Source organism: Jaculus jaculus, chromosome 9 (assembly GCF_020740685.1).
Source record: "Jaculus jaculus isolate mJacJac1 chromosome 9, mJacJac1.mat.Y.cur, whole genome shotgun sequence".
Classification (NCBI taxonomy): domain Eukaryota; kingdom Metazoa; phylum Chordata; class Mammalia; order Rodentia; family Dipodidae; genus Jaculus; species Jaculus jaculus.
In genome coordinates, this window is record NC_059110.1 from 60906471 (window position 1) to 60924861 (window position 18391).

General features: G+C 37.3%; 1 pseudogene; it reads left to right on the forward strand.

Moving 5' to 3' along the window:
• Positions 1-3662: 3662 nt before the first annotated feature.
• Positions 3663-18163, forward strand: LOC101611129 (annotated as a pseudogene).
• Positions 18164-18391: the final 228 nt, after the last annotated feature.

The window sequence follows — 18391 nt, forward strand, 5'->3', positions numbered from 1 at the left end:
TATTTGCATATTGGATTAATTTAATGCTTGGATTTTCTAGTTAGCTAATATTATTAGATGTATCAATTAATCTGATGTTATATATCTTCAGGGTAGGAGCTTAAGGTGCTAGGTGTGGCTCTCCAGACTCTCAGAGTATCTACAAAAGTGAATTTAGGTGTTAGGTTTGCCTGATATGAGAATATGCAAGTAGGCTAAGTGGAACAAAATACAGGTAGATTCTAAAATTTAACTAAACAATGTACACATTCAATGGAAAACAGAACAGAGTATTTATGCAAGAGTAGGTATTATGACAACCAGATCCTCTAACAAAGTCACTGTTCCTTAGTATGTGTGGTGCCCCACACCCTTAATCCTGTCAACAAGGAGGTTAAGATTTTTGATCTGTTGAGGGTTCCAAGTCAGCTTGTGACCAAGTGAGACCCTTCCCTAATGTATAACAGAAAAGGAAACAAAGCTACTATAAAAAAGAAGCAAAAACTAACAAGCCCAAAATATAGTTTATTTAAGAATGGAAAATTTGACCATCCATCAGATTTAACATATAATTTATCCTGATATGGAAGGTGCAATTGGCACTTCTAGTTCAGGGCTATATACCAGGTTTATTAGGCGGATACTGACCAGGTGTAATTCCAGTTACCTTTTGGGCTGATTTTGGTCTCAGTTATGCTTTTGGGCTGAGTTTGGTCTCAGTTATGCTGCACTCCTCCTTGGGTCCCTTTTTGGTGCATTGAGGGTTCACGTAGGCTGGCTGGGTCACTGGACCACTGCTCTGTTCACCAGAGCTGGGCACCAGTGGTGGGGGAAGGGAGGCTATAGATGGTGGCTGTAGGTCTCTCACTGGTCCATGTGATCCTCTACCTCATAATCTGTTCCTCCTTTGTTCACTGCCATTCTCCCTTCATATTTCTTGAGTTTGCGAAGAGCTCCAGTGTGAGTGGAAAATCCCCTCACCTGGCTTTTCCTGTGGCTCAAGCCAAGCCTGGCCACTGTGGCCCTGCTATTGATTTTGGATGAAAGAAAAATGCATGAGGTGGGTAATGACATGCACATGGTGAGTGGCTACTGAGACAAGGCATGAGACAGGGCATGGCAACCTTGGTAGGCTGGCAAAGCCTTTGGAAGATGGACAATGGTTTGCAGTGGAGACCCAAGGATGCTTATATATGCCAGGGCTACCATGGAGCACTGTTGGCTGGGGATTGAAATTTTTCCTGGCTATTCAGCCCAGCTATAGGGACAGTATTGAAAATCCTGAGAATCCTCACTAATCACTGGCTATGATATTCAACTTTAACTGTAGAATATTGATGTCTATTTTATGGTTATTGAGTTTGCATTGTTCCAATCTCACTTTGCTATGCCTATAGCAGCTAAAAATGTTTCCTCCATGCTTTTATATGTTGAAAATATATAACTTGTTTTGATTTTACAGAACTGACAGCTAAAAGACAGTCTTAAACCTCAGATGAGATGTGAGGCTTTGGAATTATCTTTAGTTGGTCAAGATGATAGGACCTTTGAAGATGGACTGAATACAATTAATGTGATATGATTATGACTATATTTGGAGCCAAGAATGGAATGTGATGCTTTGAAGAAATATCCTCCAGTAGTTAAGGGAGTTTTATTAAAGCTTCTTGGATTTCCAACTACCTGGCTGGAGGAGGTGTCACTGAGTGCATCTCTGAATTCCAGTTTATGATATGCAAAGTGCTTGAGTTCTGCCTGTATTTGGTTGCTGGCATTTGCTTTTGATTTTGATGGCAGGTTTTCTCTTTTTAGCCATTATGGAACTTGTCCTGGGTCTATAAGCTTCAAATAAATACCATTCCTCCCATATATTGTGTTTGTTTTGGAAGTTCATCTCATCAACCTGAGGTTGACTACTATAGTATATATGTAGTAACTATTATCTTATTTTGGTCAATATATTATTGTTACAAAATTTTACCTTTCTCTCTAAACTTTCTTTCAAAAAGTTATTGTGCATAATCCTATTTTATGCAATTTAACTTTCTTTTCACTATATCATACCTTACTTATCATTTCTCTTCTTTTTCTTTCAGCTAATTTGTTTCTTTGAATTAAAAATATACGTACAACTACTAAAGGTGAAAGCAGAAGTGAGGAATGGTAAGGAGGTGAAGGGATAAGAGGATGTGCAGTAGAATCTATCAAAACTGGATGTGTACTAAAAAGTGCCATGAGGAAACCTATGCCTTTGTAAGCTTAATTAACCAACAAGAAAATTATTTTAAAATTCATGCCCAGAGATACTATGTGTTAAAATTCTATTTTATTTTGTGCCATTATTTTAATTTTTATTTCACTGGAGTATTTAATTCATCTCCATTTAGTAGAAATAAATGACATAGTACTTTCACCTCTTAGTAGGTATGTTTTCTTTATATATCTTAAACTTCTCCGTAATGTAGATTTCTATGACCTCATTCTTTTATATTAGATAAACTTTTTCCAAGTATCACAGTATATTTTCTTCACTCATTATTTATTTTTATATATTTTGTTTTTTTCTCAACTTTTGCTCTGAGACCACTAGTTGATATTTTATCTCAAATTATACTGATTTGGATTAATACTTGTGGTGGTTTGATTGAGGTGTCCCTCATAAACTTAGGTATTCTGAATGATAGATCCCCAGGTGATAGAGATTTGGGAAATAACACTACTGGGAGGCAGTATATTTTGGGGGATAGAATGATAAGCATTATAGCCAATTTCCCCTTGCCAGTGTTTGGCACACTCTCTTGTTCCTATTGTTTATCTGATGTTGGCCAGGAGCTGATGTCCATCTTCTGCTTATGCTATTATTTTCCTCTGCTATCATGGATCTTTCTCTTGAGTTTTTAAGCCAAAATGAACATCCCCCTCCACAAGCTGTTCTTTTTTGCATGATTTCTACCACCAATATCAGTCTGACTTCTACAGTATGGTTGGTACTGAGAAGTGGTATAATTTGCTGCTAGACATATGACTGCGGCTTTGGCCTTTTGGAATTGATTTTCAAATGGAATGTGGAAGGATTTGAAACTTTGGCCTAAGAGATGACTTGCAGTGCTTTAAGTACTGTTTGAGAGATAAATCTGGTCTGAGTTGAAAGACCTGAATGCAGTAAGAACTAAGGACTATGAGGTTTGGCTTATAAAAGCAAGAAAGAGCTTTGCCTGGATTGTGCTAGAAGCAGTTTGTGTGAGAGGCTTGCTGTTATAATCATATCCTGAGAAGTTGTTCAGGGTTGCATTGCATAGAAATGGACTGGTGTGAGTAGAGTGAGTATGACACAGAAATAAATAAAATCTTTGGGTGAAACTGCTTCCCATTCAGCTGCAACTGAGAGACTACAACAATTGAGATCGGGCCAGCTGTTCTGCACTGGGACAATAGAAAAAATGTACTCTTTTTAAGGGGCCTGAATGCTGAAAGAGTGTACTGTTCTTCAAAGTATTTTTTATTCCCCCCTGGATTAACAAACTGTTACTCTACCTGGCATTATGAAATATAGAAATGCAGGAAAGAAAGGGTCACTGAATTTGCAACATGGTCTTGTGTTTTGGAAATGGTTATGGGCAGTGTGAAGCAGGTTTGCTAGATGCTTGCATGGAGACCCGATGGAACTGTGGGGATGGACTACCATGGGTTGCAGTGGAGACCCAGTGGAGATGTGGGACCATGAAACATCTGTTATGAAGAGCTGCCTGGCCCTGAATGAAGTTTTCAAGGACTGTGAGTAGCCTAGCTGGAAAGGTGGAATTGGAACTCCAGAGAAGTTGCTAGTTAGAATTATCAGACTTGGAGTCTTGTTGCTGGCTAGAGTTGTTGGACTTGGAGCTACAGAGTTTGGTGTTTGCCTTGTTTGACTCTTGTATTGCTTGAGCATTTAATTGCTATGCCCAGTGCCACCTTTTGTACTATGAGTGTTTATTTTGTGCCATTATGGATTTTGGGGGGGGATTTTTTTTTTTGGTATTATGGTTCAATTAAAAGACCTTTGATTATGAGAATGTTTGAATATCATTAGGACTGACAAAAACTATGAAGACTTTTAAAGTTGTACTGAATGCATTGCATTTCACATAATGTATGGCTACCAGTTTATGGCAGTGAGGGGCGGAATGTGGTGCATTGATTCAGGTGTCCCCCCAAAACATAGATGTTCTGAATCTAGGTCCCTAGCAGATGGAGATTTGGTAATTAACACCTCCAGGAGACAGTGTACTTTTGAGAGCAGTGTTTGGCATACTCTCCTGTTCCTGTTGTCCAGGAGCAATGTCTACTCTCTGCTCATGTCATCATCTTCCCCTGCCATCATGGAGCATCCCTTCGAGTCTGTAAGCCAAAATAAACATTTTTCCCCCACAAGTTGCTCTTGGTTGGGTGATTTCTGCCAGCAATGTGAACTTGACTTCAACAATACTAATTCCATCTAACATTACATGTCAGCTGCTTCGATGGAGTTCCCTTTCCTTTCTCTCTCTCTCTCTCCCTCCATATATATATATATGTTTTTTGAGGTAGGGCCTCACTCTAGCCTAGGCTAATCTGGAATTCACCATGTAGTTTCAGGGTGGCCTTGAACTCATGGCGATCCTCAGACCTCTGCCTCCTGAGTTCGGGGATTAAAGGCATATTAGTCAGTGTTCTCTAGAGGAACAGAACTGATAGAATGAATTGTATTAAAAGGGAACTTATAGGATTAGTTTATGACAGCCCAACAATATCAGATTACAGGCCTGAGAGTCAAGGAACCTGGTAGCAAGGCTGGATTCCTCAGCCATCCCAATCCAGCACTGAAGGCCTAAAGGTGTCTTGGAGAGATGCTACTCTTCAGTATATGCTGGCCTTCTGCCCATACTGGAATACAGCAAAACAGCAAACAGCAAGCAGCAAGAAGCGTTGGTAGCCAGGTGTGAGGGGAGGAGAATACCTTTCTTCCCAGAGCTTATTTTGATAAATCCTCCCCTCTGAGAGGGGCTGCCCACTCTGAGGGTAAGGCTCACCATGGGGGAAGGATTCCTCCTTTAGTTAATCCTGCCTGGAAGCAACCTTAGAGATCCACTTATAAGGAATATCTGTGGATTCCTAAACAGATTAAGTTGACTCAAACTCAACCATCACGGGCATATACCACCACATGGGGAGGGGGAAGAAGACCAGGTAGAAAAGATACCTCATCTGGCCTTCATTCTCCACATAGACTTTTAGAATGCACTGGCTTTATGCTTGCCTTGATGCTAAAACTAGTTCATTTCAACAAAGTTTTACTCATGAAACAGACTTGTAGGAAACAGAGTTCCTAGATTAGCTAAATTGACACTACAAACTATAAACAAAGACCTATATTCCATGTGTACACATTTTTAGCTGGGATAGAGCTACAAACTTGAGCTGAGTCATGTTTAGCATCTGTGTTGAAGCCTGTTTATACTATGACTTCAATCAAGGTCTTATTAAAGTACACATTTGAAGCCCCATCTATTTTTGAAAGCAAAACAAAATTTTAAAATATGTGTCTGTCATTCTGAGTGTTCATACTCACTCTAGCTACAGTTCCCATTAATTATCTTTATTTCTTCTTAAACTTAAGAGAGATTCAACTACAAATATTTAAGTTGTTTATTTTGTTTTAAATTTTTGTTTTGAAATTAATTTTATTAACATACTAAATAATAGGTTCCTCTATCACATTTTTATACATGTTTATTATCATTGTATCATTTTCACTCTCCCCTGTCCATTAGATTAAACTTCTTTTTACTGTGTATATTTCTCTCATGTGTTGTTTGTCTCTGCAGGTGGAATGTTAATTCATCAGAAAAATAAATAAATAACACTGTGTGTTTCATTAATAGCTGCATTCATGCTCTTCTTTTACTAATAGGTAGTTCTTAATGGTACACTTAATGCCTATTGTATGAATTAAATACAAGCTACAACTTCCCATGTAGCTGATTTCTTATTAGACTTGTAATAAAAATGTGTTGAGTAAACAAGTAGTTACTTTCTCTTGCTCTGTGACTTCAGATTTAAAAAGAAATTCCAAATTGATAGTTGGAGCAACATAGCTAGGTCTGGTGTCACTACAACTGCAACATTATCCATCACAGAGTGGGTGACAAACTGAAAGCAGTGGGAGCAAAGTAAGCATTGTCCAGGGTAGTATACACCAAGGTGGTGATGATGTATTGTCAGGTTGGGAACATGCCTAAACCATGAAGGGAGACAACATGGAGCCAATATTCTAATTAACAATAACCTTCCCAATTGATAAGCCTTCACAGAACTTAAGTAGTTAGAGAATACAACCTGATAGTATACCTAAAATTCTTTCAAATGAATAAATATTTGACTTATATTACACAACCAACCAGTTGTTAGTTTCCCACCAAAGTTCATATGTTGAAATCCTCCTACCTAATTTTACCTTGGTAGTTACTTTGGCGCTTTGGGTGGACCCCTCATGAAGGATGTTATTGCTCTTACAAAATGGACCACAGGATACTCTCTAGCCCTTTTCTGTCTCTGAGTATACACAGAGAATTCAAGATGCTGCAATTTGGGGAGAGAATTTCACCAGGACCCAATCATGCTGACAAAATGATTTTACTTTGACCTCCAGAATCCAGAGAAATAATGTTCTGTCATTTAAAACAGTCTAGGAGTTGAACGTTCTCTGTGACCCACATAGAGGTGCCCTGCAGAGGGGGAGGACAAGTAGAGGCTAACAATGGTACCAACATGGCTGTATACACATTGTGTACATAAACAATAATAATAATAATAAAAAGAAAATAAACACCCAGTCTACATTATTATTATTATTATTATTTTTACTGTAGTTTAAACATACTAAGATATAACTGCCTTCCATCACATATGAGACCTTGAGGTGATTACAGGCTTGGCAGGGCTGAGTGCTTTGTTATAGACTAACAATTAATATCAAATAGACGTTAAAATTTTCCATTTATAAAATAAATTTTCTTCTTCCAATGCTAGGGAAGATATAATCATGTTCAGAGTTGTGCTCCTTCAGGGAATCTCAGTGTTCTGACTACAAGTATTCTGAGACCTTCTCTGCCTGAGCCAACACATTCCACTGTGGGAAATGAAGGCTGTTTTCCTGTAGTGGTGTGTCAATTTCACTTTATACACCATTCCACAGCTAACCCTTCTTGTCTGGACTTTAATTAAATAGCCTTCAAGGATGAAGTACCATAGGGGGCAAGGTTGTAGGAACAGCTACAATTATTTCCTGCAGCTATTGATTTTACACTAATGATCTCAAATGATGCATACCTCTGAATCTAATCTCATTTAGAATAGCAGGTGGTGACTTGCACATCAGTTCCCACAAGGGACCAGAGCAATTTGGACAGATTTAAATTTGTTGATGCTGTTTTATAGTGTGAAGGAGTATGGAAGCCTAAACTCTGGAGGGTACTTTTATTTAAGAGAAACTTAAATATGAAGTTGATAGGCTTTGGAGAAGAAGTTAGTTCAAAAACTAGTTAACTAGAAGTTAGTTCTCTTAAGCAAGGAACCAAATAACTTTGAACCCTTGTTCTTCATCTTTAAAACAGGTATCAGGTGTCCTAACATGATTTTGTGCTTTTTAATTGGAAGAAATCATAACAAACCTTTAATATATATACATATAAATATACATATACATATGTATATATGTATATATCACTTATTTTATGATTTTTTTAAGTTTTGTTTTACACCATTTATGCTTATAGATATTTATGTCTGATTATTAGCACATGAAAACTAAGAAATACTGACTAAATACATTGCTAAGAGTGGGATTAAAGATAACATGGTAAGATTCATACTCCTCTTTTGGTAAAAGTTGGAAGAATTATTGGCTTAGACTTCAAAGACATATATTTTGAAATAAATTCTAACCAACTATATAATCTAAAAACAACTTTCGGGGTTTCTCAGAATCTCCTGGTTTTTATTTGAAAAACTGTGGGTACTAATATATTTTCTCACATTAGGTTATCTTAATGAGAAGTATAACTAAGCATCTAACAGGGTTTAATATATAAATGTTGCAGAATTCCATTAGACACAAACTTTTAAATGAACCTGCTTGTTTAGAATAGGAGGAATAGAGACACTTTAACAGTTTTGTAGAAATAGTGGTTTCTTGTTTTCTGATTTTTTTTTTTTACATTTCTGCTTATAGTTCAGGTAATAGCATACACATACCTACAGACTTTTATTTTTCTTCATGTTTTGACTTCTATAGCCAAGATGGATGAATAGTAATAAAAACATGGAAGAAATAAATCTCAAGATTAGAATAGTAAGAAACAGCTATATAAACGATCACCAGATATACATAGTTCTACATTCCCACATTCTATTTCTTCCAGAGTTCTATTAAATAAATTTTATTTCATGGCTTTATACAGAGCATTTCATGAGGAAAATTTCTTTGTCAAAGTGGTATTTTTCATTTTTATTTCTTTTCACATTAGAGGATCTGTTCTCTACTCCTTTGTGTTGAGATAATTCTCATTGTAACTTAGTATATTCAAAACTGAAATATCAATTTATTTGTTTATTTAACATAGGTGCATTAATGTTTACATATTTATGCCATTTGCTGAACATCAGTAACCAATGAAATACCTTCAGGTTGCTTACATTAATAACAAGAATCTGGTGCATGATAAATGGCTCAGCCTGAGAAACCTCCTAGTACTCAGGATATTCTGGAAGACATCCAGAATAAGTGATGTGTAGGAACAGGTGAGAAGGATATTTCTAATAATTTACTTTTATAGTTAAGACAATTGGAGTAGGAAGGGAATCAATGTCAAAATAAGAAGGACAAGATATGAATGAAAGGTGGTTACACATTGGTGTTCCTCCTTACAAAGATTTCTTTCCCACTGTTCCCACTGCTATTGCCCAAGAGTTTTCATTGCCATCTCCTTTATGGATTATGCCATCTATAAAGACCGTTGTTCAAAGTTCTGCCCTTGTAAGGAATAAACCATGGGTTAATCATCGTAAGTATGTAGAGTATTGGCCACTGTTGTATATCCTGTGATAACTTTGAAATGTCATTTTAGCTCCAGAACTGCCAATAGGATTGGCCAAGACCTACTGTGTGCCTACATCAAAGCTCAACTATTATAGAGACCCTTTACTACCTTGGTTAGGTTTATTGCAAGGTGCTTTATTTTCTTGGATGCAATTGTGAATGGGAGTGATTCTCTGATTTCATCCTCTGTGTGTTTGTTGTTAGCATATATGAAGGCTACTGATTTTTGTGTATTTATTTTGGATACTGCTATATGGCTCTAGGTGTTTATCAGTGCTAACAGTTTTCTAGTAGAGTCTTTAGGAACCTTTATGAATAGAATCATGTCATCTTCAAATAATGATCACTTGATCTCTTCATTTTCTAATTTGTACCCCTTTTATGTGTGTCTCTTGCTTTATTGCTATGGCTAAGACTTCCAGTACTATATTAAATAAAAGTGGGGACAGTGGACACCCTTTTCTTGTTCCTGATTTTAATAGAAAAGCTTCCAGTTTTTCCCCATTTAGTACTCTGTTGGATGTAGGGTTGTCATAAATAGCCTTTATTACATTGAAATATGTTCCTTCTATTCCCAGTCTCTGTAGAACTTTTATCATCAAGAGATGTTGGATTTTGTCATATGCCTTTTCTAATGAGATGGTCATATGATTTTTGTCCTTCAGTCCATTTATATAATGTATTATATTTATCAATCTGCATATGTTGAACCTTCCCTGTATATCTAGGATAAAGCCTACTTGGTCAGGGTGAATGATCGTTCTGATATACTCTTATATTTTGTTTGCCAATATTTTGATGACAATTTTTGCATCTAGTTCATGAGGGAGATTGGTCTGTAAGTTTCCTTTTTGGTTCTATCTTTGCCTGGTTTTGGTATCAGGGTGATGCTGGCTTCATAGAAAGTGTTTGGAAGGATTCCTTCTTTTTCTATTTTGTGGAAAAGCTTAAGAATCAATGGTGTTAGTTCTTCCTTGAAGGTTTGGCAAGATTTACCCATGAATCCATCTGGGCATGGACTTCTTTTAGTTGGGATACTGTTGATAACTTCTTGGATCTCCATACCTGTTATAAGTCTATTTAAGTGATTAATATCATTTTGATTTAATTTAGGTAGGTCATATAAATCAAGAAAATCATCCATTTCTTTCAGATATCCATACTGAGTGGAGCATATGTTTTTATAGTATGTACCTATAATTTTTTGAATTTCTCTGGCATCTGTTGTGATGTTGCCTTTTTCATCTCTAATTTTATTAATTTTTATCTCTTTTCTTTCTTTTGCTCAGATTTGCTAAGGGTTTATCAATCTTGTTTTTCTTCTCAAAGACCCAACTCTTTGTTTCATTGATTTTTTTTGGATTTTTTTTTCTTTTGGTTTCTGTTTCATTAATTCCTGCCCTAATGTTTATTATTTCTTCCCACCTACTGATATTTGGTTTGCCTTGTTCTACTTTTTCCAAGGCTTTAAGGTGAAGCATTTGGTCGCTTACTTGTGACCTTTCTAATTTCTTTTATTCTTTTTTTCTCAATTTTATTAAACATTTTCCATGGTTATAAAAAATATCCCACGGTAATAAACTCCCTCCCCACTTTTCCCCTTTGAAATTCCATTCTCCATCACATCCACTTCCCATCTCAATAAGTCACTCCTCTATTTGGATGCCATGATCCTTCCCTCCTCTTATGATGGTCTTGTGTAGGTAGTGTCAGGCTCTATGAGGTCATGGATATTGAGGCCAATTTTTTGTCTGGAGGGAGCATGTTGTAAGGAGTCCAACTCTTCCTTTGGCTCTTACATTCATTCTGCCACCTCTTCTGCATTAGACCCTGATTGTGATCGAGATGTTACATGGTACTCTAGTTAGTTCCTTCCAGCACCATGATACCTTGTCAGTTGTCCCAAGGTAACTGCCATCTGAAAAGAGAAGATTCTCTATCCAAAGTGAGAGTACCATTAATATGAGGGTATGAATATTAAGAGAAGTGCTTACTGGGCAGTTTGATATGCGTAGTATATACACATATCCAGACAACAGCAGATGTTACAACCCTAGGGCTCATGACTACCCCTGTTTTAAGTTTTCAGTTTCAGGGATGTATTCCCTCCCATGGAGTTGGCCTCCAGTCCAATTAGAGGGCAGTTGGTTTCTACCATAACCGACATGCCACTATTGCACCTGTTGGCTCATTTGGCCTGGCTGGCCAATTATAAGGCTTGTGGTGACCACTGTTGAGTATCTTCACTGATGGTGTATCTTTCTCCCATTGAACTGCATGTAGAATGGCTTCTTCCAGCTTTCTGTCAGCTGGTCTGCATAGAGGAGGTTATCATCTAAGTTCCACCAGGATTTCTCAGCAGCCTTGCAGCCCAAGTATGTGGAGGCTTCAGCAATAGGTTCTTACCATCTATTTCTAGTGGGAAACCAAGGGCCTCAGCAATGGCCTATGATGGTTTTGGAGCATCAGGGACCTCCCTGTCCAACAACTCACTGGAAGGTATCCAATCCCTATCACTGAAAATTTTCCAGCAATGATCTATGGTTCCTGAATGTTCCATTGTCCAAACCTGAAGGATCCATTTAATTTATTTATATCCTCTCAGATATTGATTAGCCCACCCTCCAAATTTCCTTTACTCAATCTCCTACCCTGAACTAACTTTGGGCCTTTTCACCCACATTAACCTATTTTTCTACTAACATATATACAGTACCAATTTATTAAGTACCCAACTCCCTTCCCTTCTCTTCCCCTTGTATCTCTTTTTTAGTTTACTGGCATATGCTACTGAGGTTTTCCTTCTCATACAGAAGCCCAATCATCTGTAGCTAGGATCCTCATATGAGAGAGAACATGTGGTACTTGGCTTTCTGGGCCTGGGTTACCTCATTTAGTATAATCCTTTCCAGATTCATCTATTTTTCTGCAAATTTCATAAATTCATTTTTCTTTACTGCTGAGTAGAACTCTATTGTATAAATGTGCCATACCTTAATTATCCACTCATCTGTTGAGGGACATCTAGGCTGGTTCCATTTGTCAGCTATTATAAATTCAGCAGCAATAAACATGGTTAAGCCAAATATTTCTAAGGAAATGAGATGATTCCTTAAGATATATGCCTAGAAGTGCTATAGCTGGGTCATATGGTAGAGCAAACTTTAGCTGTTTTTGGAACGTCCACACTGATTTCCATAATGGTAATATCAGATTGTATTCCCACCAAAAGTGTAGAAGGGTTCTTCTTTTTCCACATCCCTGCCAACATTTATGATCATTTGTTTTCATAATGGTAGCCAATCTGACAGGGGTGAGATGGAAACTCAATGTAATTTTAATCTGAATTTCCCTAATGACTAAGGAAGTAGAACTTTTTTTTTTTTAGATGCTCATATGCCATCTGCATTTCTCTCTTTGAAAACTCTCTATTTAACTCCATAGCCCATTTTTTTAATTGGCTTGTTTGATTTCTTATTATTTAACTTTTTGAGTTCTTTGTATATCCTAGATATTAATCCTCTATCAGATATATAGCTGGCAAAGATTTTTTCCCCTTCTGTACGTTACCTCTTTGCTTTATTCACAGAGTACCTCACCATAAAAAATCTTTGTAATTTCATGAGGTCCCAGTGGTTAATCTGTGGTTTTATTGCCTGAGCAATTGTGGTTGTATTCAGAAAGACTTTGCCAAGAACAGTATGTTGAAGGGTTTCCCCTACTTTATCCTCTAGCAGTTTCAGAGTTTCAGGTCTGATGTTAAGGTCTTTAATTCATTTGGACTAAATTCTTGTGCATGGAGAGAGAGAAGGATCTATTTTCATCCTTCTACAGATACATATCCAATTTTCCCAACACCATTTGCTAAAGAGGCTGTCTTTTCCCCAAGGAGTATTTTTGGCAGTTTTATTGAATATCAGGTGGCTATAGCTACCTGGACTTACATCTGGGTCCTCTATTCTGTTCCATTGTTCTACCTGTCTGCTTTTGTGCCAGTACCATGCTGTTTTTGTTACTATGGCTCTGTAGTATAGGTTAAAATCAGGTATGGTGATACCACCAGCCTTATTTTTGTTGTTCAGTATTATTTTATATATTTGAGTTTTTTGTGATTCCAAGTGAATTTTTGGATTGATTTTTCTATTTCAGTGAAGAATGCCTTTGGAAGTTTGATGGGGATTGCATTAAATGTGTAGATTGCTTTTGGTAAGATTGCCATTTTCACAATACTGATTCTTCCAATCCAGGAACAAGGGATGTTTTTCCACTTCCTAGTGTCTTCTGCAATTTGTCGCTTGAGTGTTTTAAAGTTTTCATTGTAGAGATCCTTTAATTCCTTAGTTTGGTTTATTCCAAGGTACTTTATTTTCTTTGATACAATTGTGAATGGGAGTGGTTCTATGATTTCATCCTCTGTGTGTTTGTTGTTAGCATATATGAAGGCTACTGATTTCTGTGTATTTATTTTGTATCCTGCTACATGGCAGTAGGGGTTTATCAGCTCTAACAGTTTCCTAGTAGTGTCTTTAGGGTCCTTTATATATAGAATCATGTCATCTGAAAATAATGATAAATTGATTTCTTCTTTTCCAATTTGTATCCCTTTTATGTATGTTCTTGCCTTCTTTCTATGGGTAAGACTTTCAGTACTATATTAAATAAAAGTGGGGACAGTGGACACCCTTTTCTTGTTCCTGATTTTAGTGGAAAAGCTTCCAGTTTTTCCCCATTTAGTAATATGTTGGCTGTAGGGTTGTGATAAATAGCCTTTATTATATTGAGATATGTTCCTTCTATTCCAAGTCTCTGCAGGACATTTATCGTGAAACTATTTTGGATTTTGTCAAATTTTCTCTGTATCTATTGAGATGATCATGTGGTTTTTGCCCTTCAATCCATTTATATACTGTATTACACTTATCGTTTGCATATATGGAACCAACCCTGCATCTCTGGGATAAAGCCTACTTGGTCAGTGTGAATGATCTTTCTGATATATTCTTGTATTCGATTTGCCAGTATGTTTTTGAGGATTTTTGCATCGATATTCATGAGGGAGATTGGTCTGTAATTTTCTTTTTGTGTTCTATCTTTGCCTGGTTTTGAAATCAAAGTGATGCTGGCTTCATAGAAAGAGTTTGGTAGAATTTCTTCTTTTTCTTTTTTTATGGAAAAGCCTAAGAAGCAATGGTGTTAGCTCTTCCTTAATGGTCTGGTAAAATTCAGCAGTGAATCCATCTGGGTCTGGGCTTTTTATAGTTGGGAGATTTTTGATAACTGCTTGGATCTCCATGCTTCTTATGAGTCTATTTAAGTGATTAATGCCATCTTGATTTAATTTATGTAGGTCATATAAATCAAGGAAATCATCCATTTCTTCTAGATTTTCATAGTTTGTGGAGTATATGTTTTTATAGTATGTCCCTATGATTCTTTGAATTTCCCTGGCATCTCTTGTGCTGTTACCTTTTTCATCCCTAATTTTATTAATTGGTGTCTCTTCTCTCTTTCTTTTGGTCAGATTTGCTAAGGGTTTGCAATCTAGTTTATCCTTTCAAAGAACCAACTCTTTGTTTCATTGATTCTTTGGATTGTTTTTTTAGTTTCTGCTTCACTAATTTCTGCCTTAATCTTTATTATTTCTTCCTATCTGCTGATTAGGGGTTTGCCTTGTTCTTCTTTTTCCAAGGCTTTAAGGTGTTGCATTAGGTCATTTACTTGTGATCTTTCTAATTTTTTTTTTTGTTTGTTTGTTTTTGTTTTTTGAGATAGGATCTCACTTTAGCCCAGGCCGACCTGGAATTCACTATGGAGTCTCAGGGTGGCCTTGAACTCACAGAGATCCTCCTACCTCTGCCTCCTGAGTTCCTGAGTGCTGGGATTAAAGGCATGCACCACCGTGCCCGCCTCTAATTTCTTAATAGAGGCACTTAAATCAATAAATTTACCTCTTAGGACTGCATTCATTGTGTCCCAGAGATTTTGGTATGTTGTGTTCTCATTGTCATTTGACTCTGTAATTTTTTTGATTTCCCTCTTGATTTCTTCACTGACTCATTCATCATTTAGTAATGCGTTGTATAATTTCCATGATTTCGTGTATGGTCTATGGCCTTTCTTGCTACTGATTTGCTGTTTGATCACATTGTGGTCAGATAGAATGAAAGGAATTATTTCAGTTTTCCTGTATTTGTTAAGATTTGCCTTGTGTCCTAATATATTGTCTATTTTAGAGAATGTTCCATGTGCTGCTGAAAAGAATGTATTCTCTGCAGCATTTGGATGAAATGTCCTGTATATATCTGTTAGGTCCATTCCTTCTATGACCTCATTTAGTCCAGATTCCTCTATGTTTATTTTTTCCCAGGATGACCTGTCAATTGATGAGAGTGGGTTGTTGAATTCACCCACTACCATTGTGTTTGGTGTTATCTGTGACCTTAGTTATAATAGCATTTGTTTGATGAATTTGGGGGTCCCCATGTTAGGTGCATATATATTTAGTATTGTAATGTCCTCTGGCTGGAGGGTGCCTTTAATCAATATAAAATGGCCTTCTTTATCTTTCTTCACTAATGTAGGACTGAAGTTTACCTTGTCAGATATTAGGATAGCAACCCCTGCTTGTTTTCTAGGTCCATTTGCTTGAAACACCATTTTGCAATCTTTCACCCTAAGATAGTGTCCATCCTTTGTAGAAAGGTGGGTTTCGTGGAGGCAACAAATTGAAGGATCCTGCTTTTTAACCCAGTCTGCAAACCTATGTCTTTTGGTTGGGGCATTGAGGCCATTGATATTAAGATATAAAATTCGGGCTGGAGAGATGGCTTAGCGGTTAAGCACTTGCCTGTGAAGCCTAAGGAACCCGGTTCGAGGCTCGGTTCCCCAGGTCCCACGTTAGCCAAATGCACAAGGGGGCGCACGCGTCTGGAGTTTGTTTGCAGAGGCTGGAAGCCCTGGCGTGCCCATTCTTTCTCTCTCCCTCTATCTGTCTTTCTCTCTGTGTGTGTGTCGCTCTCAAAAAAAAAAAAAAAAAAAAAATTAAAAAAAAAGATATAATATTCAGTCTGAATTCATTTTTGACATTTTTCGTGTTGTTCATTCGGTTTTACCTTTGCTCATTTGTGTTAACTAGTATTTGAGTATTGTTTATTTTTTCCTGTTTCCTTATATGTTTGCTTTTCTTTTTCTTCAGCATGGAGGATTCTTTCAAGTATTTTCTGTAGAACTGGTTTTGTCTTCAAATAGTCCTTTAACCTGCTTTTGTCATGGAATGTCCTTATTTCTCAATCTATTTGAATGGATAGCTTCACAGGATAAAGTAACCTTGGTTGACAGTTGTTATCTTTCAGAATTTGGAATACATCACTCCACGCCCTTCTGGCTTTTAAAGTCTGCATTGAGTAATCTGCTGTAATCCTGATAGGCTTGCCTTTGTAGGTAACTTGATTTTTCTCCCTAGCTGCTTTCAATATATTTTCTTTGGTTTCTATGTTTGGTAGTTTGCTTATAATATGGTGAGGAGAGTTTTTTATTTCATTAACTGTGTTCTTTATTGCTAGTAATTCTAACTGGTTTTTCTTTATTATTTCTATTTCCTTATTTATGTCTAGTATTGACCTCTTTATTTCATTAAATTGGCATCCTGTGTCTTCTTTGCTTCCTTTGAATTCTTCTTTGAGTTCTTTGAGCATACTTATAATCATTCTTTTGAAATCTTTCCCAGGCATTTCCTGTAACTCATTCCCACTAGAGGTCATTTTTGATGCATTAATAATTTTTGGTGGATTTATATTGCCTTGATTTTTGGTGTTTCTTGTGTTATAATGTATATATTTTTGCATCTTGAATTATTTAATGATTGGATATTCCAGTTAGCTAGGTATTATCAGATGTATTAATTAATCTGTTGTTATATATCTTCAGGGTAGGAGCTTAAGGTGCTAGGTTTGGCTCTGAAGACTCTCAGAGTATGTACAAAAGTGACTCTAGTTGTTGGGTATGCCTGCTATGAGAGTTTTCAAGTAGGCTAAGAGGAATGAAATACAGGCAGATTCTAAAATTTAACTAAACAATGTATACTGTCAAGGAAAGACAGCTCAGAGTATTTATCCAAGAGTAGGTATTATGACAACTAGATCCTCTGTCTGTCCCTTAGGCTGTGTGGTGCCTCACCCACTCCCTTAATCCTTACAACAAGGCACTTAAGATTTCTGATATTAGAGGGCTCCAAGTCAGCTGTGACCAGGTGAGTAACTTCCCTAATGTATAACAGAAGAGTAAACAAAGCCATTATAATTCATGGAGCAACAAATAACAAGCCCAAAATACAGCTTATTTAAGAATGGCAAATTTCAGGGTTGGTGGGATGGAGCCTGCCACAGACTCACTCCTTCAGGGTCACAGGCAGCACGTCACCCTGTGGCACATACCTTTGAGTCTTTGCCCCTATGGACCATAAGTGACACTGACTTGCATGTTTCCCTGGCATCTCCAGCATGGAGTCCAGGTCCAGACTTTGCAGCACATGGAGAGTCCTTGGGAAACTGACACCTGCAGTCTCTGCAGATAAGTTACAAAGTTCTAAAAGATGAAAATTCTAAACTAAGAAGAAAGCTGAATGAGGTTCAGAGCTTCTCTGAAACTCAAACAGAAATGATGAGGATGCTGGAGCAGAAGTTGGAGGCAAAGATGATCAAGGAGGAGAGTGACTTTCATGACCTGGAGTTGATGGTCCATCAAATAGAGCAGAACCCCAAACTAATGACTAAACAAGCTACAAAGGCAGAAAATTATGTGGTAAATCTGAAACAGGAAGCAAGCTTACTCCAGGCACAGGTCTCCAGCTTCAAGAGGGAAAATGAAGCCTTGCATGCGGGCCAGGGCACCAGCCTTACCATGGTAAAACAGAACATGGAAGTGGCCTTGCAGAACCTCCGCATTGTCATGAACAATGCACACTCATCCGTAAAGCAGCTGGTGTCTGGAGCAGAAACACTGAATCTTGTTGCTAAAATCCTGAAATCTATGGAAAGAATTTTCAAAGTTAACAAGGATGAGAACTCTTGAAAACCGCTTGTTGCTACCAGCTCCTACCCTTGCACCACATCTGGGTGGGCACCCATAAGTATGCAGCCTTAGCCAAAGCATTTATCATGAGACCCTGAAATCATGACCTGTAGCAATGTCAATGGCTCCTTTTCATGAGCCGCACCTCTGTTGGTGCAGTCTGTGGTGAAATCCCACCATTTATAGATTCACTGATCTACTGAAAGACATTTTTATAAAAGCCAGAAA